Raw genomic sequence first — 21,016 nt, 5'->3', positions numbered from 1 at the left:
ATATACTAGGTATTTTTACTTATGAAAGGTCTCCACTAAGAAAATTTTATTAACGATGAACACAAAGATGGCATCTCATAGTGGAGAAGAAAGAATAAGTGAAATTCAGAAAAATTAGAAGTGCTCATCTTCTAGAACAGGTGTGGGGAAGCTTTTTCTGCCAAGGGTCATCTGAGTATTTATAACATCATTTATGGGCCATACAAACTTAACAACTTAAAAATTAGCCTGCTATATTTGGTCAAATGTTTAATTAACTCACCCATAATGCCTTGGCAGGGCCAGACCAAATGATCTCACAGGCCTTACACTGCCCACAGGCCAGACGTTCCCCACCCCTGTTCTAGAAAGACAAATAAGAAACCAGACTGCTTTCAACCAACAATGGAGAATACATATTAGTGACATTAGGCTAAAGAGGGCACTTGGCAAATGCAAAGGATGATGAAAAAGGGAAAAATATGGGGTTTTGTGGCTTATAAAAAAGGAGGCCACTTTTCAAGTATTTGTATGTTCTAGATTTTTAAATTTTCTTGTTAGTTTCTTGCCATGTGTTAACTGTACAACCTGTCTAAAGATGAATGTTTTTCTACTGGTATTTCAGTTTGTGGTCTAAATATTTAAGCATTCAAAATGAGAAAACTGCCCAGACTTGAGAAATAATGCTAAATAGAGGTTTTCAGTAACTTAGAATACTAGCATTAGAGTATGCCAAAGTTTACTAGGTTTTACAGCTAAAGATCAAGGACTGACCACAGCAGAAAAGAGCAGTTTAGAGAATTTATGAACTATCCTGTTTTTAGGTAGGTTATGAGAGACATCTGTCCAAGTGAATTCTTATTATGCCTTCCTTGGTCAGAGGTAATAACTATGCGAAGGAGTTGTTTATCGTTGCTTTCAATTTTGACTTAAACACTATGTCAACATTTGCAAATAAAGTTTTTATTAGTAGCCTTAAAAAAAAAGGAGGCCATACTCATCTTTTTCCTTCTTTTGCCATCCTCAAATACAGCTAAGCTTTCTCAGAAGGAGGACTGAGTTTTACTGATTATACAAACAAATTAGCACAGCTCTAAATTATACTAGGTCTAAAAATAATTAGGTTCACGTTTAGACCCATATCTGACTGAAGATGTAAAATACCACCTACTCTCTATGTATATATTTCTTTAGATTACTAAAATTTGCAACTATCAAAAAAATAACATCCTTCTATGAAGGACTATATGTGTTTTGTATCCAATCCTCACAAAAGTGCTGCAAAATGAGAAAAATGAGGATCAGACAATTTAGGTAATTTGCATGGTGAGTGACTGAAACTAGGTTTGTCTGACACCGCCCCCCCTCCCCTCCCGTCACATCTGGCCCACTGATCACAAAAGAATTCATAGATGACTCCCTAAAGGGGGCCTTACATCTAACCATTTCATTCAAAAGACATACTATACGGAGCTAAAAACATCAATGTAAAAATACAAGAATCAGGAAGAAATACAAGATGAATTTATATAGCTCCAATCAGACTATGCATGATATGTTTGGAGTATCACTGTCTTAAAAAGGTATGAAAAAGTTAAAAGACGCATAAAGGGAAAAGAAAAATGATTAAAGGGACTAAAACAAATAGCCATGTAGAATTGTTTAATCTTAGGTTTTCGCTTTTTTAAACCCATAAAACATCTATGAAAGTGTCTTTGGGTCTAAGTTCAATTATAGAATTAAGTCTGCTATTCAGGTTAAATATGACATAATCTATAATAAGAAAAGCGTCATATGCTATTTAGACTGGACAGCCGAAGGACCTTCCGGACGAAGCTGGGGCTGCGAGGGCCCAGAGGTCTCTTGCACAAATTTTGTGCATCAGGCCTCTAGTGTTTAATATTAGTTTTAATTTTAAAAGTACCTTACTTCCCTGCTGATCACAAGCTCTACTGGCCTTAAGATACATAAAGGGCAATCAACATTTTCCACCTTATGGATTTCAAAATTAGACATATAATGTAAAGAAATATAAGAACAATCAGCTCCATTTTCCATTCACTAACTGAAAAAGTCTATTTCCTAACTTAACTTTTAAATTAGATTTAAGAAACCCAACCATTTCATTAGTTTTTTCTATTTATTTTCCCACCTGGGGAAACACTTAACATGTTAGGTATTTTGAGGCAAAAGTGAAATTTACACAGTTTAAAAAGAGTATAATTGAGAATCACTACTGAAGGAGAAAAATAATCTCTCCTATTCTCACTATTATATAATTGAAACTATTTTTACTGGGGATTGTTTAAAGAGCAAGAGTGACAGCCCTAGCCGGTTTATCTCAGTGGATAGAGCATTGGCCTGCGGACTAAAGGGTCCCGGGTTCAATTCTAGTCAAGGGCACTTGCCTGGGATGTATGGGCTTGATCCCTAGTAGGGGGTGTGCAGGAGGCAGCCAATCAGTGATTCTCATCATTGATGTTTCTCTCCCTCTCTCTCTCTCTCTCTCTCTCTCTCTCTCTCCTTTCCTCTCTAAAATCAATAAAAATAATCTTAAAAAATAAAAAAATAAAGAGCAAGAGTGTCAAACTATCAATATGAATACCTTCATAATAAAATGTATTCAAATACATCCCTCACCGCATAAAGACAAAGTGAAGGTAGGCCCTTAAGCTCATTGTAGTTCTTGGGATACCATGTTCAAATCTTGTTGAAAAACTTATAAAGAATTTTGACAACTGGAGAGTGTCTAGAGGAAATGGGCCAAGACGATGAGAAATTTTTTTTTTTTTAATATATTTTATTGATTTTTTACAGAGAGGATGGGAGAGAGATAGAGAGTTAGAAACATCGATGAGAGAGAAACGTCGATCAGCTGCCTCCTGCACATCTCCTACTGGGGATGTGCCCGCAACCCAGGTACATGCCCTTGACCGGAATCGAACCTGGGACCTTTCAGTCCGCAGGCCGACACTCTATCCACTGAGCCAAACCGGTTTCGGCAACGACGATGAGAAATTTGAAAACCTTTCACATTAGAACAGTTTTTAAAAAATGGGTATGTATAAACTAGATATCTATAGAAAAACTATAGGTTGGGGAAGAAGCAGAAGACACAGGACATAACGAGTTGTCAAAGTATTCAAAGATGACTAGGAAGGGATATTAGGATTATTCTGCATGTCTCCAAAGATGAAAATAAAGCCATGGATAGAATATAGAGTGAGTCAAGTGTCTAACAAATATGACTACAAATCCACATGACCTGTCTTTCAAGGCAGATTCCTCCAACAAAGAGTCAAAAGAGAGGCTAGGAGAATACCTAATAGGAAAGCATAAAGTGAATTAAAGCAGATGAATAAAGACTGGTCCAAATTAGTGTGGTCCAAACATGTTTTTGTTTTAGAAACTTTAAAAAATGCATCCCAGTATGTGTATTTATGTGAAATTTTAAATCTGTATATAACATATGTATTAGCAAGGTTTATTTTCCTTTTATAGATAAAAATTAAGTGAAAGAAGTTCTAAATTTTCTCCTGTATTACAATGTATCCTCTTATGCATGCCAGTGCGTGCACATACTCTACTTTCAAGACCAGTGGTTTATACTGTAAGATCTATTTAGGCCTATGATTCATTTTACAGACATGGATTTTCAAAGTTCCTCCAACAAGTAAACAACTGATTTAGAATAATAATTGCAAGTAAGTTTTATTAAGAACTTACTATTTACAAGATAGTGTGCTTGGATAGGACCTCTGTTATTTAAATCAAACTAAACCTCAGTTTTAGGGAACTCTGAGATAGGAAGAGCTGGGATTTAAACTCTGGGTGATATACCTCCAAGGCCTATTACACTTAAGCAAAGGACATTAGAAAGAGTACATCAAGCATGTCAAACTCGTGGCCCTTGGGGCTGCAAGCAGTCCACAGCGAATACTTTTGCGGCCCAGCCAATAAAATGGTACGTAAGAAACGTTTTCAATCCTCACATGAGGATATTTCTTTTTTTTTTTAAACTGATCTTAGAGAGAGAAAGGGAGAGAGAGAGAAGCATTGATGTGAGAGAGAAACATCAACTGGTTGCCCTGACCGGGGATCAAACCTGAAACCAGGGTATGTGCCTTGATTGGGAATTGAACCCACCACCTTTTGGTGCAGGGGACAATGCTCTAACCGACTGAGCCACACCAGCCAGGGCTGTAATAAACGTTTTAATAAAAATTTCATAACCTAATTTCTACAATATTCTGTTATACATAATTATTAATAACAAACTAGAATGTTTGCTAATGACTGATGACTATTAATTGTGTTGCATTCATTTCCCTTATACGCCTTACGCGCAGGCGCACCATTTCTCTCCACTAACACTAGCAGTGAATATTTTAGCAGCTGATGGCCATGTCATTAGTCTTGGACTGACTTGTTCGGTGTGCACAACAGGAAATATTTCTCTTGTGGAGAATAAGAAAAATAGGTTTATTTGCGTTACGCTTATTAATTTGTGCAGTTATTTAGTGTCTGATACTTAATGTTCAAGAAAAAATATTAATTTTTATTAAAATGTTCTATTATTTTATGTTAATGATTACTCATTTATTTTAGCTCTTTGTATTCAGCATGTCTCTATTGAAATAAACCTATGTTTCTATGAAAATTGAAGCTTTTTTTTTTTTTGCGGCCCCATAAACTTAAACCTTGTTTATTTGGCCCGTGTTAGCCTTTGAGTTTGACATGCTTGCAGTACATGAAACAATGACAAATTCTATTTTACTAAGCCAATTTACTTATATCTTCTATTACCATTACCCCAACTTAATGGCATTCTGATACCCTCAGCAAAATACTTTCATCTTGGTCCTAAATTTTTTCATGTGCAAAATAAAAAGCTGTATGAACAGAGAAACTGAGGAACAAAATGTCATTTCTTTGAGACTATCAGGCAGGTAGAACTGGGAGAAGATCACATAATATTCCCAATTAGCTAGTCTTTTTCTTTTTTTTAAACTATGAATACAAAGTCACCCTTCTTTTTCCTGTATAAGGGCAAAGTGAGCAAAAACTTGTTTCTCTGTACCTTCAGACACTTGGACTGTGTATTATTTTGACAAATCAAAATCTTACAATACAAAGTAGCTTTCATTTTTACAGATGCCTATGGCTTGGAAACGTTTTTAAACATCAGGTAAAGAAAAACAGCCACAAGCCCATGCAACCTCCTCTTTAAGAACCAGGATGGAAATGTACAACCTGGTTCATTCAAAAGATTCAAATAATTTGAGAGTTGAATGAAATAAACTGGTATATTAAGGAAGGAAGGAAGGAAGGAAGGAAGGAAGGAAGGAAGGAAGGAAGGAAGGAAGGAAGGAAGGAAAGGGCTATCCAGAGAAGAGCCCGGGGCAGGTCACAAACACCTGAGTGAGTCGGGGTTCTCCCTCAGGTGGAGAGCCTATTGTGACACAGCGGCATTCAGCATGGCCAAGCTGTAATCAACAACACATCAAAAAGGACCAACAGGGAGGGAGGTGACTGCCACCTCACCTTCCTGCCTCCTAACCAAGTCCCCTGCGCAGCACTGACTTCTGAGATCACAGCTGCAGGTGCAGTTGGAAAAACCCAGCCTAAGGGAGAACCATGCCGCACAGGAGGGCTGTTCCAGGCGAGCCTCACCGCATTAGCAGGGGTTTTCTGGGGGGATGCGAGGAGGGCACAGCACCCCAGCTCCCTGCACCGCCTGCCTTCCTCCGTAACTGCGCTAGGACAGCGACACCAGCTCCCGGAGGCCTCCGCCAGGACGCGGCAGCGGTCTCCTCGGAAGCCTGGGCCAACACAGCATTAACCTCACGCTCTCACCGCGTGGCTGCTTCTGTGGTTTAACCAGGAAACGGAGGGAAGGTCGCACCGAGAATGAAGCTTCGGCCGCTTCCACCCGGACCGGACCTGACTCTCCGTTCCTTTCCGAGGCAGCTGGCGGGCGGGTGGTCCTGAAGGGAAGGCAGGCCTCCCCCTGAATGCCCTGCCTCGGGGCTGGCGGGCGGGTCCCCAGGTTCCAGCACATCCCTAATTTATTATCCAAAGCCCCAGCCAGCGAGTGAGAGCGGGCACCCCGACTCCTCTCCCGCTGCCCGCGAGGAAGCGGCCTTTGTACGAGAACAATGTGCCCGGAGCAGAACCCAGAGACGGGCTTACCCGAGGCGGGGCGGCTCCGAGGCTCCGAGGCTCCGGGACGTCCTCGGCCTCCTCTCCTTCCTCCCCTCCCCTCCCGCACCGCAAGGGGCACGGAGAGCTGCTGGGGTCCCGGGCGGGGCCGTCTTCCAGACCCCATGGGGCGGCGCATGGCAATGTCTGGTTTTCTCACGGTCTGCGTGTGAAAGGTCAGGCAACGCCGGGGCGGCCGGGGCTGGCGACGGAGATCAGGGGGTCACCGCGCCCGGCATCACCCACCTGCGCCCCGAAGGCCAGGCCCGCCCAGCGGACGCACCTGAGGACGCCCGTCCCGCGGCCTATGGGAGCCGCCGGCCGACCCGGGCAAAGCAGCCTCGCCGGGCCCACCTCTGAAGCGAGATGCCGGGCTGCAGGGCCGCTAGGGGAGGCCTCCGGCGTCAGACCGTCTGCGGATTGTTAGGCTCATCAGAGGAGCGCGTGGAGAAGTCCTCAAGAGTTGAGATTTTTCAACAAAAGGGGGAGGAGAGGCACCCCGCCAAGAAACAGAGAACTGGTGGGACCGCGTTCAAGGCCTCCCGGGCCAGAGTGACAGGGAGGGGTCGGCCTCCCGGGCCAGAGCGACGGGGAGGGGGTCGGCCTCCCGGGCCAGAGCGAAGGGGAGGGGTCGCCGCGCGCCGTCGGGACGGAGGGAAAGGCAGCAGCTGGACGGGAGGCAGCGCTGCGGCCAGCGGCGCCCGCGGCGCGAGCCGGGCCAGGCAGCCGGGCTGGAGGCGTCCTCGGGGCGGCGGGAGGGGCGCCCGGCCACGCTCTTCCTCCGCGCGGGACGGCGGGGGGCGGGGAGCGCCGGGGCCGACAGGCGTGGGGGTGGGTGCTGGGCAAGCTCTGGGCCCGCGGGGCGAGGCGGCGCGGGGGGCAGGCGCGCGAGGCCCGGGAGGCGGGGAGGCCCCGGGGGGGAGGGGAGGCCGCGGGCCGCTCGCGAGACCGAAGCGCAGCCCTTCCAACGCCCCCTCCGAGCCGCAGCTCTCGCGACCCTGGACGCACTCACTCAGGCAGAGGGTCCGTGCTGGCCCCGGCGGCGGGTGGCGCGTCTGTCGCTCGCTGAGTCCCGGCGGCCCCACTCCGGCGCGTCCCTCGGCCCCAGCACCAGCGGCAGCGCCCCCACTTCCGGTTCCCCCGCCACTCAGGCAAATGGATCCCGGAAGTCCCGCCCCATCCTGCCGGGCCTCGGGGTGGCTCCCCGCTGTCCACTCTCCCTCGCTGCTCCGGCGCGCGGATGGCCGGCCACGCCCCGGGAGGTCCCCGCTTTGTTCCGTGTCCGGCCCTCTTTGCACTGTAGGCTGCGCGCTGGGGCCTCCTGTCTTCCCTCCAGCTGCATCCCCCCATCCCGCGTTAATGTCACCGCCGTGCAGAGATGACATTCGGGACCATGTGGCGTGACCTCGCGCTGACGCCATTCCCTTCCCTCCAGCCGACCTGGCTTCCTTCTCCACCCCACGCAATAACCCAGATTGCTGCAAGCAGGAGGGCAGTGAGGCTCCAAGGTTAACGAGGCAACCCCATACATTTATGATGGAATTTCTGTTTCCAGAACGAAAGTACGGATTCTGGGGGACTGCCTCTGTAGGGGGATGGCGAGTCACAGTCTTTTCCTTAATGATCCATCCGGTTTAGGGGAAGACATACATATGGTCAATATTGAAAACAGGAGGACCAGTGCACGAAATTCGTGCACTGGAGTGGGGTGTCCCTCAGCCCAGCCTGTGCCCTCTCGCAGTCCTGCAGCCCTCAGGGATGTCTGGCTGCGGGCACTGCTCACCATTAGCCCAGCTTCTGGCTGAGAGGTGCTCCCCCTGTGGGAGCACACTGACCACCAGGGGGCAGCTCCTGTGCTCCTGTGCTGCACGTTTGCCCCCTGGTGGTCAGTGTGCATCATAGAACCAGTGGTTCCGCTGTTGGGTCGATTTGCAGATTAGCCTTTTATTATATAAGAAGGCTAATATCTATCTATGTATATATAAAAGGCTAATATGCAACATGTCCCCTCAGAGTTCAATCAGGAGACTGGGAGTTCAGTCGCTTGCTATGACATGCGCTGACCACCAGGGGGTGGCGTGGAGTGAAGGAAGGCTCTGGCTGGCACCTGGCAGCTGGGGAAGGAAGGCCTGATCAGCCCTGATTGCTGGCCAGGTCTAGGGACCCTACCCGTGCACAAATTTCAAGCACCGGGCCTCTACTATGATAAATGCTACAGAAACTCGAGTTCTGTTAAGGATAGAGAGGAAGGCTATGTAGAGTAGTGCTCTGAGCTGGCCCTTTTTTAAAAAATGTTTTTATTGATTTTAGAGAGGGAGGAAGGGAGAATGGTAGAGAGATAGAAACATCCATAGGCTGCCTCCTTCAGGCCCCCTACTGGGGATGGAGTCTGCAGCCCAGGCATGTGCCCTGACCAGAATCGAGCCAGTGACCTCTTGGTTCATGGGTCCAGGCTCAACCACTGAGCAACACTTGCTGGACTGAGCTGACCCTTTAAGGAAGGATGGGAGTCATTCATACCTGTGCCCAGACTACAGTAGCACCACAAAAATGATCAGGAGATTTAATTTTGTTGACAAAAACTGTTAATACTATAAAAACCTGGGAGCCTAAAGTTTCAAGACATATCAAATTACTTCTGAGATCACCTGTGCTTGTCAAGTGGCACTAATTTTAACAGTCATATATAATCCAAAATAATTTTGTCCCCATATAAAATGCATTTTACATTACCAGTTTACCTTGGAATTCTCTTGCAGAAGTTCACACCATGTATGGCACACCAAGAAGTGCTCAGGAAATGTTCGTTGTTTTAAGTGTTTTATTGAGAAGAGTTCGTGTTTGGGGAACTCAAATGATGGAATAAAGAGGCAGCCCAGTAATAACAGAAGAGAAATAGCTGGACTTATTCTCCAGGGATAAATCTATAAAATCTGGCATTTCCTCAATGTTAATACTCAACACACTTTAATGTAACCACCACTTTAACATACTGTCTTCCCTTGTGAGTTCTGAGCTAGCCAGAACCTTGTCCTGTGGATTCCTAGAACCTGGTGGGGTACTTGATCCATAATGGACACTCATAAAATACTGCAGAGTGAGGAATGAAATGATCAAGGGTTGAATGTATGCCTGTGTGCAACCAATGGCCGGTCTACTTCTTGTTTTTTTCAACTTTTTAATTGAGAAACATAAATAAGGGAGGTGTGCCCCTAGGAAATACTAGACCTAGTTTAACTAGTCTCTGCAAATATTTAAATACCTTTATGGCTTAGGCCAGTGATGGCGAACCTTTTGAGCTCGGCGTGTCAGCATTTTGAAAAACCCTAACTTAACTCTGGTGAAGTGTCACATATAGAAATTTTTTGATATTTGCAACCATAGTAAAACAAAGATTTATATTTTTTATATTTATTTTATATATTTAAATACCATTTAGCAAAGACAAATCAACCAAAAAAATGAGTTCGCGTGTCACCTCTGACACGTGTGTCGTAAGTTCGCCATCATTGGCTTAGGCGGTCTTTAGTATTTTGGCAAAATCTCAATGTCACTGAACTCTGAAATTTATTAAGAGCTTGTCTCCTGATTTTTCTGTTTTAGCTTTCTAAACAATTCATTAAAAAAATACATAGGTGGTATGGTGGAAAGGATTCTAAACGAGGCTTCAGCGTACCCTGGGTTCTTGTCCAAAAGCTATGGCTTATTTAACTTCTAGCCTTTGTTTCTTAGTCTGCAAGACAGACTAGAGCCCTGGCTGGTGCCACGAAGTGGTTAAAGCATTGGCCCACGCACCAAAGGGTTGCTGGTACCATTCCCAGTCAAGGGCACATACCTGGGTTGCAGGTTCCATCCCTGGCCCTGGTTGGGGGTGCCTTTGGGAGGCAGCCAATTGATGTGTCTCTCTCACATTCATCTCTCTGTCTCTGTCTCTCTCTTCCCCTCCTTCCCTTCCACTCCAAAAATCAATGGAAAAAATATCTCCAGGTGAGGCTTAACAACAAATTAACAAAAAATGATGGACCAGATCATTGCTAAGTTCCTTTCTAGTTCTAAACTTGCACCCTCCCTTCCCTCAGTTTCATGCAGGAACATAATTCTGATGGCACACACACTATCTTTCTCTTCACTTTCCATTCACAACCTCCCCCTCCCCCACAGAGCCCCATTCCCAGTCTGTATTTTCCATATAGTGGGAGTTGGTGATAGGTAAAAAGAAATTGTTTTCTCACTATGAGGCAAATTGACTGAAATTTACCAGGACAGCTTGTCCTTCGAGTTGTTTTTCCATTAATGATGGTAGGTTTTATGAACCCACCCAGATTCTTTAGTTTGGTTGACATGTGTTTTCATTTTTCTTGGATTGCTGAGTTCTATGACAAGTGTATGTTGAACATTATAATAAACTGCCCAACTGTTTTCCAAAGTGATTTATCATTTTACACCCCCACCAGCAGTGTGTTAGAATTCCAGTTGTTCTGCATCTTCAATAACACATAGAATTGTCAGTCTTTTTCATTGTAGCTCTTCTAGTGGGTGTGTGGTGATATCTTGTAGTTTTAATTTGCATTTCCCTGAAGATTAATATTATTAAGCATCTTTTCATGTTGTTGTTGTTTTTTGGCCATTTATATATATATCTTTTGCAAAGTGCCTGTCCAACAATTTTGCCCATTAAAAAATACGAGGTTAAAAAAAGGAAAAGGAAGAAAAATGAAAAAACCCCCACAAAAAAACAAACAAAAATAAAATAAAATAAAATAAAAAACAAAAAAAGAAAAAGAAATACGAGGTTGTTTTCTTCCTGTTGCTAAATCGTAAAGTTCTCTTAGAGCAGTGGTTCTCAACCTTCCTAATGCCGCGACCTTTTAATACAGTTCCTCATGTTGTGGTGACCCCCAACCATAAAATTATTTTCGTTGCTACTTCATAACTGCAATTTTGCTACTGTTATGAATCATAATGTAAATATCTGATATGCAGGACGTATTTTCATTGTTACAAATTGAACATAATGAAAGCATAGTGATTAATCACAAAAACAGTGGGTTATCTTTTCATTATGTTGATGGTTTCCCTTGTTGTGCAAAAACTCTTTAGTTTGATGTGGTCCCATTTGTTTATTTTTTCTTTTGTTTCCCTTGCTTGAGGCGATATATCAGAAAAAATATTGCTACTGAAAATGCCCATATATTTTACCGCCTATTTTTTCTTCTAGGATTCTTATCGTTTTGAGTTTAACATTTAAGTCTTTAATCCATTTTGAGTTTATTCTTGTGTATGGTGTAAGGAGGTGGTCTAGTTGCATTTTTTGGCATGCATCTGTCCAATTTTCCCACCACCATTTATTGAATATACTATATTTAGTGCACTGTATGTTTTTACTCCTTTGCCAACTATTAATTGACTGTAAAGACATTGGTTTATTTCTGGGCTCTCTATTCCATTCCATTGATCTATATGCCTGTTCTTTGTAGTATAATTTGATATCCAATATTGTGATCCCTCCAACTTTGTCCTCCTTTGTCAAGATTGGTTCAGCTATTCGGGGTCTTTTTTAGTTCCATATAAATTTTTGGATTATTTGCTCTAGATCTGTGAAATATGCCATTGGTATTTTAATAGGGATTGCATTGAATCTATTGATTGCTTTGGGTAGCATGGACATTTTAATAATGCTAATTCTCCCAATCCTTGAACATGGAATATGCTTGCACTTGTTTTATCTTCTTCTATTTCTTTTTTCAATGTCCTATAGTTTTCCAAGTACAGATCTTTTACCTTCTTGGTTAAGTTTAATCCTAGGTATCTTTTTGTTGTTGTTGTTGCAATGGTAAAAGTGATTGTGTTTTGTTTTGTTTTAGTTTCTCTCTTCTTATTTTCTTCTTAAAGAAGACATTACATTTCGTACAATACTGGTTTGGTGGTAATGAACTCTTTTTTTTTTTAAATACATATTTTATTGATTTTTTACAGAGAGGAAGGGAGAGGAATAGAGAGTTAGAAACATCGATCAGCTGCCTCCTGCACACTCCCTACTGGGGATGTGCCCGCAACCAAGGTACATGCCCTTGACCGGAATCGAACCTGGGACCCTTGAGTCCACAGGGCAACACTCTATCCACCAAGCCAAACCGGTTAGGGCGGTAATGAACTCTTTCAGCTTTTTCTTGTCTGTGAAGGTCCTTATCTGTTCTTCAATTCTCAATGGTAGCTTTTCTGAGTAGGGTAATCTTGGTTGTAGATTCTTGCTCTTTATCACTTTGAATATTTCTTGCCAATTCCTTGTGGTCTGCAAAGTTTTTGTTGAAAAAATCAGCTGACAGTGTTTTTTAAGTTTTTATTTATTGATTGATTTTAGAGACAGAGAGAAGGAGAGAGAGAAACATCGATTTTTTGTTTATTTATGCATTCATTGGTTGATTCTTATATGTACCTTGGTCAGGGATTGAACCTATAACCTTGGCGTGTTGGGACAATGCTCTAACCAAGTGAGCTACCTGGACAGGGCTCAGCTGAAATTCATATTGGTGCTCCCTTGTAGGCAACTAACTGCTTTTCTCTTGCAGCTTCTAATCTCTCTTTGTCTTTAACTTTTGGCAGTTTAATTATGATGTGTCTTGGCCTGGACCTCTTTGGGTTAAACTTGTTTGGGCCTCTCTGTGCTTCCTAGACTTATATGTCTATTTCCTTCACCAAGTTAGGGAAGTCTTCTGTCATTATTTTTTCAAATAGGTTTTCAATTTCTTGCTCTCTCTCTTTTCCTTCTGACACCCCCATGATGTGAATATTGGTACCCTTGAAGTTGTCCCAGAGACTCCTTACATTATCTTAAATTTTTGATTATTTTTTCTTTTTGCTGTTCTGATTGGGTGTTTGTTGCTTCCTTATATTTCAAATTATTGACTAATTATTGGCTTCATCTACTCTACTGTTATTGCCTGTAAATTATTCTTCATTTTAATTAATGTGTCCTTCATTTCTTTTTTTTAAGTGAATTTATTTATTTTTAATTAAATCTTTATTGTCAGATTATTACATTAGTTACTCTTTTTTCCCACCATAACTCCCCTCCATCCAGTTTCCACCCCACCCTCCACCCTGACTCCCCACCCACTGTCCTCATCCATAGGTGCACGATTATTGTCCAATCTCTTACCTCACCCCCACACCCCTTTCCCCCCCAAGAATAGTCAGTCCATTCCCTTTCTATGTCCCTGATTATATTACAATCACCAGTTCATTCTGTTCATCAGATTATTTGTTCACTTGATTTTTAGATTCACTTGTTGATAGATATGTATTTGTTGTTCATAATTTGTATCTTTACCTTTTTCTTCTTCTTCCTCTTCTTAAAGGCTGCCTTTCAGCATTTCATATAATACTGGTTTGGTGGTGATGAACTCCTTTAGCTTTTTCTTATCTGTGAAGCTCTTTATCTGGCCTTCACTTCTGAATGATAGCTTTGCTGGATAAAGTAATCTTGGTTGTAGGTTCTTGGTATTCATCACTTTGAATATTTCTTGCCACTCCCTTCTGGCCTGCAAAGTTTCTGTTGAGAAATCAGCTGACAGTCATATGGGTACTCCCTTGTAGGTAACTGAGTTTCTTTCTCTTGCTGCTTTTAAGATTCTCTCTTTGTCTTTTGTTCTTGGCGTTTTAATTATGATATGTCTTGATGTGGTCCTGTTTGGATTCCTTTTGTTTGGGGTTCTCTGTGCTTCCTGGACTTGTAAGTCTATTTCTTTGACCAGGTAGGGGAAGTTTTCTGTCATTATTTCTTCAAATAGGTTTTCAATATCTTGCTCTCTCTCTTCTTCTGGCACCCCTATAATTCTGATGTTGGTACGCTTGAAGCTGTCCCAGAGGCTCCTTACACTATCTTCATATTTTTGGATTCTTTTTCATTTTGCTTTTCTGGTTGGGTGTTTTTTGCTTCTTCGTATTTCAGATCTTTGACTTGATTCTTGCAATCCTCTGGTCTGCTGTTGGGAGTCTGTATAATATTCTTTATTTCAGTCAGTGTATGCTTAATTTCTAGTTGGTTCTTTATCACAACACTGAGGGTTTCACCAGTCTTCTTGAAGATCTCAATACATTTATCGGCAGTCTCACCAGTCTTCTTGAAGATCACACTACATTTATTGGCGTTCTCACCAGTCTTTTCGAGGGCCTTATTAAATTTATTGGCGGCTTCTAGACAGTTCTTTAAAGACCTTAAAAGTGTGGTTTTGAACTCTATATCCAGCAGTTTGCTTTCCTCCAATTGTGTCCTGTTTCTTTGTCTCGGCATTTTTTATGCTTTGCTGTGTCAATAGAGTGCCTTTCTGTGCTATGTGTCCCAATTACCTGAGGTAGACACTCTTGGTGCACCCCCTTGTGGGCTTTGTGCACAGTCTTTTTATAATTAAACCTTGATTGTTGTAGTTATCACTGTGAGGAATTGACCTCCAGGCCAATTGGCTGTGAGAATCAGCTGTGTCTGCAGTGGGAGAACTTCTGTGCTGGAGACACCTCTCTGGGGCTAGACTTGCTTTGATGGGGCTTTGGTGCTCACTGAGTCTGCCCCCTGAGTGATTCTTTTATGGTTCCAGGGAGCTGCAAACTGGATGGTCCCACTCTGACCTCTGGGTTTCCTGGCTCCTGGATCTCTAGGGAGGTGCTAATCTAGCCTTTGCCTGAGGCTATCCAGCAAAAGTCTCCCTCAGAGCTTGGGCGGGGCGGGTCCCACGGGATCAACAGGGCGGGGTTAGCAATTATGGCTGCTCTCAGTCTTGCCCTCAGAGGCCCTGCTTCTCAGTGTCCCAGTAATCGCTACAAGCCCCACGGAGAGAAAGCTGCCCTCAAGTTCCGACTGATGCCAGATAGTCCCGCTTCTCCCATATGAGTCTGGTTCCCTAGAGACTCGCCCGGAACTGGAGCTCAGAGCCTGAGACTCCCTCCCAATTGAAAACGACAACCACGTCCTCAGCCGCCAGCGCGCTCTGCTTGCACTCCGCACCTTAGTATTTTACTTCAGCACTGCGCCTCCTCTGAGTCTCGGTATGCTTTTCTCTTTCCTCCTAGTTGTAGAACTTCCACTCAGCCAGCCTTCCTGTGGTTCTGGATGATGTCTGTTCCATCTTTTAGTTGTATTTTTGAAGTGGTTGTTCGAGGCAGCAAACTCCGTTGTTTACGTATGCCACCATCTTGGTTTCTCCCTAAGTGAATTTATTGTGGTGAAATTGGTTAATAAAATATATAGGTTTCAGGATATCCTTCACTTTGACTTGTTCTTTTTCATGGTTTCTATATCCCTTTTCATATAGGGATGTTCCTTAAGCATACCTATAACCAGTGTTTTGAACTCTGTATCTGGTAGTTTGTTTGTCTCCATTTCATTAAGTTCTTTTTCTGGAGATTTCTCCTGTTCTTTCATTTGGGACCTGTTTGTTTGCCTCTGCATTTTGGCTGCTTCTTTATGCTTATTTCTATGTATTAGGTAGATCTGCTACTTGGTACAGTGGCCTTGTGTAGTAGGTGTCGTATAGGGCCCAGTGGTACAGTCTCCACAATAACTTGTTCTAGCTGGATGCTCCAGTTGCCCCCTTTGTGTGGGCTGTGTGCAGTGTACTGCTATAGTTAAACCTTGTTGCTGCTTGCATCACTGGGAGGGAATGACCCAAGCCAATCTGCTGTGAGGACCACCTGGGACTACAATGGAGGAGTTGCTGTGCAGGTGTTGACCCTATGGAGCGGGACTTGCTTCAGTGGGAGCTTTGGTGCTCACTGAGTCTGCCCCTTGAGTGTGTTGCTTATGGATGTGTAGAGTTGTAATCTGGCATGATCTGAAACTGTCCACCAGGTGCACTGGCTCTGAAGACTCACAGGAGGTGCAAGGTCAGCCTCTGCCTGTGCCCTGACTGGGACTACCCAATACGAGCTACAGAGGACCTATATGGCTGCTGCTTGTGCTGGGCTTGGAGATGCCCAGGAGAGGCCAAGCTGTGCACCAAGAACAGCTGTTGCAAGTGCTAGGCCTGGGGCTACTTAGCAAAGATAGCAGGTCTGAAGAGGCCAGTTGCTGCTTATTTGAGATATTTTAGCAAAGTCCAAAGCATGAGGCCAGAGAGGCCATTTGTACAGAAAAGTCACTGGAAATAGCTTGGATGGGTCTGCATGTTGGGTGGGACAGGGTCTCAGGGAATCACCAGGGCTGGGTGAATGAACAGTGTGAGCCATGTTAATGGAGACTCCTATATGGCACCACCTGCTGGCTTTGTGGGAGGAAAGCTCAGGGAAAAAAAAGGAAAAAAGGCCTTTGGCTGGGAGAAAGCTGCTCCTCCACTTCTCACCCTGATGCCAGACACTTCAGTTCCTCCCTGTATGTTACAAAAAAAACCCAGAGAAGAACCAAGCAATGCTTAGAGAGATGGAGTTACATTTATTACGCGCGGGCCCAGAGGAAAATGTCTCTCAAATTCTGGGTGAAATCACACAGAAAGTTTCCTGTATTTATACTATCTTACCCTCTTTGTCTCCCCAATATGGGGTTTTTCCAGTTCCCTTTGCAAGTTCTTAAAGGACCCTATGTGCTGGTGCTTTGAGACCTCGACCAAAGGCTTGGCCTGACGCCAGCACTGATAACTTCATCTGGGGAAGGTTTAATGGCCTCTCTGAAATGGGAGTAGTCTTATTTTCCTTATTTTTTAAGCCAGCAAGCATTTACAGAAGCCAGAAATAGCAGGGTTAAAATTTCAAACTGCAGTTTTTATATAAGATGGATGCTTCATTATATCCCTGGTTACTTTTAAGCTGCTGCCCCAGCGCTGGAGCTCAGAGGGAGTGAGTCTAAGTTAGTCCATGCATGGACCCTTTAAGAGAAGAGGAACGGCCTAGGCTCCAGCAGCCTCCATCTCACTCAGCCTCGACCCCCACTGGCTTTTACAGCCAGAAGTTATGGGGACTTCTCTTCCCAGCCCTGTAACCCTGGGCTGGGGGCCTGGTGTGAGCCTGGGACCCCTCGCTCCTCTGGGGCAGATCTTTTCAGATGAGATATCCCTCCTGATTTTTATCCGCCACATATGGGTGGGGACCAGCCCATTCTGTGTCTCCACCCCACCTACTAGTCTTGATGTGGCTTCTTCTTTAATTCCCTAGTTGTAGAACTTCCATTCACTGAATATTAGTTGGTTCTGAATGATGACTAATTCTCATTTCGATTTGGTTGTGGTTAAAAGAATAGATTTAACAATACCCTCCCTACAAAAAAACAAACACAAAACAAAACAGGAAATTTTGAATAAGCTATGGGCCATTCATACCATGAAATATTATGAAACTCTGAAAACGAATGTATTAGATCTGTATGAGTTTACTCGGAGGGATTGCTACAATGTAGTAAGTGAGAAAAGCAAGATATAGAGAAATGCTCATACATAGTCTCATTTATTGTGTGAAACGAAAACAAACCCCATCAACAGCCCAATTAAGAAAGGGCAGTCCTGGCTGATATGGCTCATTTGGTGAGCTTTGTTCAGTGCACCAAGAGGTTGAAGGTTCGGTCCCTAGTCAGGGCATGTACAGGAGGCAACCGATTCATGTTTCTCTCTCACATAGATGTTTCTCCCTTCCTCTCCTTCTCTCTCTCTCTCTCTCTCTCTCTCTCTCTCAAAAATGTAAATAAATCAATAAACACATATTTTTGAAAAAGGACAAAGATTTAAACAGATACCTGACCAAAGAACATATACAGATGACAAATAAGCATATGAAAAGATGCTCCACATCAGATGTCACCAGGAAATTTCAAATAAAAACGATGAGATATCACTACACACCTATTAGACCTGTCGAAATCCAGAACACTGACAACACCAAATGTTGGCAAGAATTTGTAACAACAGGAACTCAAAATAATTGCTGGTGGGAGTGCAAAATGGTTTAGCCCATTTGGAAGAGAGTTTGACAGTTGTTTACAAAATGAGATATGCTTTTATCATATGATCCAAGAATTAGCAGTCCTGTTCCTTGGCATTTACCCAATGAGCTGAAAACTTAGGTCCCCATGAAAACCTACACATGAATTTTTATAGCAGCTTTATTCATAATTGCCAAAACTTGGAAGCAACCAAAGTGTCCTCTAGCAGGTGATGGATAAATAAAATGTGGTTTATTTAGACAATAGAACATTATTCAGCACTAAAAGGAAATGAGCCATTGAGTCATAAAAGATATGAAAGAACCTTTCATGCATATTGCTAAGTGAAAGAAGCCATTCTGAAAAGGCTATGCAGTATATGGTTCCAATTATATGACGGGGAAAAGGCAAAATTACAAAGACAGGGAGGGCCTAGAAACACATAGGTAGAACACTAAAGAATTTAGGACAGTGAAACTATTCTGTATGGATACTATAATGGTGGACACATGTCATTATACATTGGTCTAAACTCATAGAATGTACAACATCAAGAGTGATGCCTAAATAATAAATTATGCACCACATATACATGAAGTTTAGTTAATAACAATGTATCAATATTGTTCATCAATTATACAAACATACCACACTAATGCAATATGTTAATATTAGAGAAAATATGGGGGTGATGGTAGAAAGAAGGATATGAAAATTCTGTACTTTCTGCTCAATTTTTCTGTAAACCTGACTGCTCAAAAAAAAAAAAAAGTCTATTGTCTAAAAACAAACAACTCCCTAATGTGTGTATTTATGTATAATCACATGCACATTGAGAGAGTTAAGGAAGAGAGCACACCGGATTTGGGTGATGTGGTGATAGTGGGAATGGATGCAGTTCAGACTGAAATTTGAGAAAATGCATAAATGTGAAACTCAGAATCCTGAGTCAAAAATTCCAACTCAACAGGGTGGAAATCAGCTCAGAGTGGCACAAAGATCTGGGACTGTATCCAAACTAGCTCCTCAGGACACTGGTTAAAGACTATTACCAGTTTCTAAATTTGTAAATGTTATGGAGTTTGTATTAAAGCCAAAACAACAACCAACCAACCAACCAAACAAACAAAAATGGCTATTATTAAGAAACTAGAGGCCCGGTGCACGAGATTTTTGCACTCGGGGATAGGAGGTTGTCGCTCAGCCTGGCCTGCGCCCTCTCACAGTCCTGGAGCCCTCTGGGGATGTCCAACTGATGGCTTAGGCCCACTCCCCTTGGGCCTAAGATGTCAGTCAGATATCCCCAGCACTGCCTCGAGGCTGACCCACCACTGCCACTGAGCTTGCCAGCTGTGAGCCTGGCTTCTGGCTAAGCGGTGCTCCACCTGTGGGAGTGCACTGACCACCAGGGGGCAGCGGTGCATTTGAGCATCTGCCCCCTGGTGGTCAGTGCATGTCATAGCAACTGGTCATTCTGCAATTCGGTCTATTTACATATTAGCCTTTTATTATATAGGATGGATGCCCTGTTCTGATCTCCATATGTGTCTATATCTTGCCTGTCCTTCAAGACCCAGTTGAAATGTCCATTTCCATAAAGCTTCCTTGATTCAACCAGATGAAAAAACTATCTCCTTGCTCATAATACTTCTTATGTGGGCATCTTATATTGTATTTGTATGTACATATGTCTGAGTACTATATGGACACTCCTTGACCAAAAAGAAGCCTTCTTAAAGGCAAGTTTGAAAAGGATTTATTGAGAATGAACTCACATCCTGGCATGAGAAACAAAATTTCAACATACTAAAAGCTAGTTTAAAGGAGGGTCTTAGCCTGGCTGGCATGGCTCAGTGGTTGAGCATCAACCTATGAACCAGGAGGTCGTGGTTTAATACCCGATCAGATCGCTTCTCGGCCTTTTGGCTAAGATCAAGTGTAGTATCTGTTCTTATCAGTTTAATACCTGATCAGGGCACGTGCCTGGGTTGCGGGCTTGATCCCCAGTGTGGGGCATGCAGGGGACAGCCAATCCATGATTCTCACTTTTTTTCTTTTTCTTTTAATTATTTTTTTTGTTATTTATTTTTTCTCTCTCATTATTGATGTTTCTATCTCTTGCTCCCTCTCCCTTCCTCTCTGAAATCAGTAAACACAACACAACACAACAAAACAAAACAGGGTTCTTATAGAAATTTATATTGTCTTACTGGGATCCTTAAAACATATTAAGCTTAAATATTTCTGGTCTTCCCTGCCAGTCTCTTCTCTTAGGTTTGACTGCTTTGCTTCCTCTGTGACCTTCCTATTCCTGCCCCATCCAACTTAGGCGAGGCTGTGACTTCTGTATCAGGGCCTTTATTATTAATGGGCAGTTCTCCTGCTCCTTATCTGCAATTGCTCAGCGTCCTTTTCAAGTGCCCAATTGCTAGTCATCTATCAAAAGAGGTCTGCTCACATTGACACTTCTTGTGAAATGCCCATTTTTCTCAGGACTTGGGTTCTCTTTCCACTTGTCTGACCCTGCAGCTTTCTTTTCTTATCTCTTATCTGAGCCTTGTGTGTTCTGGAGAGCTGTCTTGTAGGGATGAGGAGATTAAGGATCTTTTTCTTTTGTAGAAAAGGTAACCCCTTAATTAGAGTCTGGTTGCCCCCCAGTGAATAGATACCTACATACTTTCTGCAGAAGAGCAGCCAGCATCACTTGACTCTGGCAGGTGTTTCTTGCTCCCTGTGAGGTATGCTCATTAACTTTGCTCTAGGGTGTAAACTCCCTGGGGGCAGGAGCTGGATTTCATTTATCTTGTTATCTCCTATAACATTTAGCATGGAAGCACTGCGTCATTCTTATAATGGTTTAATTTAGTCACAATTTATTTTTTTTAAATGTTATTATTGGCTTTTAAAGAGAAAGGGAGAAGGATAGAGAGATAAAAG

At 43.1% G+C, this 21,016-nt stretch overlaps 1 protein-coding gene across 3 annotated transcripts in view; it reads right to left on the bottom strand.

Annotated features, from left to right (window-relative positions):
• The window catches only part of PAFAH1B2 (platelet activating factor acetylhydrolase 1b catalytic subunit 2), a 38,729-nt gene extending 31,402 nt beyond the window's left edge, over window positions 1–7,327 (bottom strand). For 2 of the 3 annotated variants that reach the window (XM_081098536.1, XM_081098535.1), the window contains exon 1: window positions 7,193–7,327. The gene's annotated coding sequence lies outside the window, so the exon portion shown is untranslated. The remainder of the gene's footprint in view (window positions 1–7,192) is intronic. The other variant, XM_081098537.1, reaches the window with a different exon arrangement.
• Between the last annotated feature and the right edge of the window lie 13,689 nt (window positions 7,328–21,016).

The sequence above is a fragment of the Myotis nattereri genome (assembly GCF_964212035.1).
Source record: "Myotis nattereri genome assembly, chromosome: 9".
NCBI classification, from domain to species: Eukaryota; Metazoa; Chordata; class Mammalia; order Chiroptera; family Vespertilionidae; genus Myotis; species Myotis nattereri.
The sequence above is the reverse complement of the archived record's forward strand: the minus strand, read 5'-3'. Positions and strand labels throughout refer to the sequence as shown.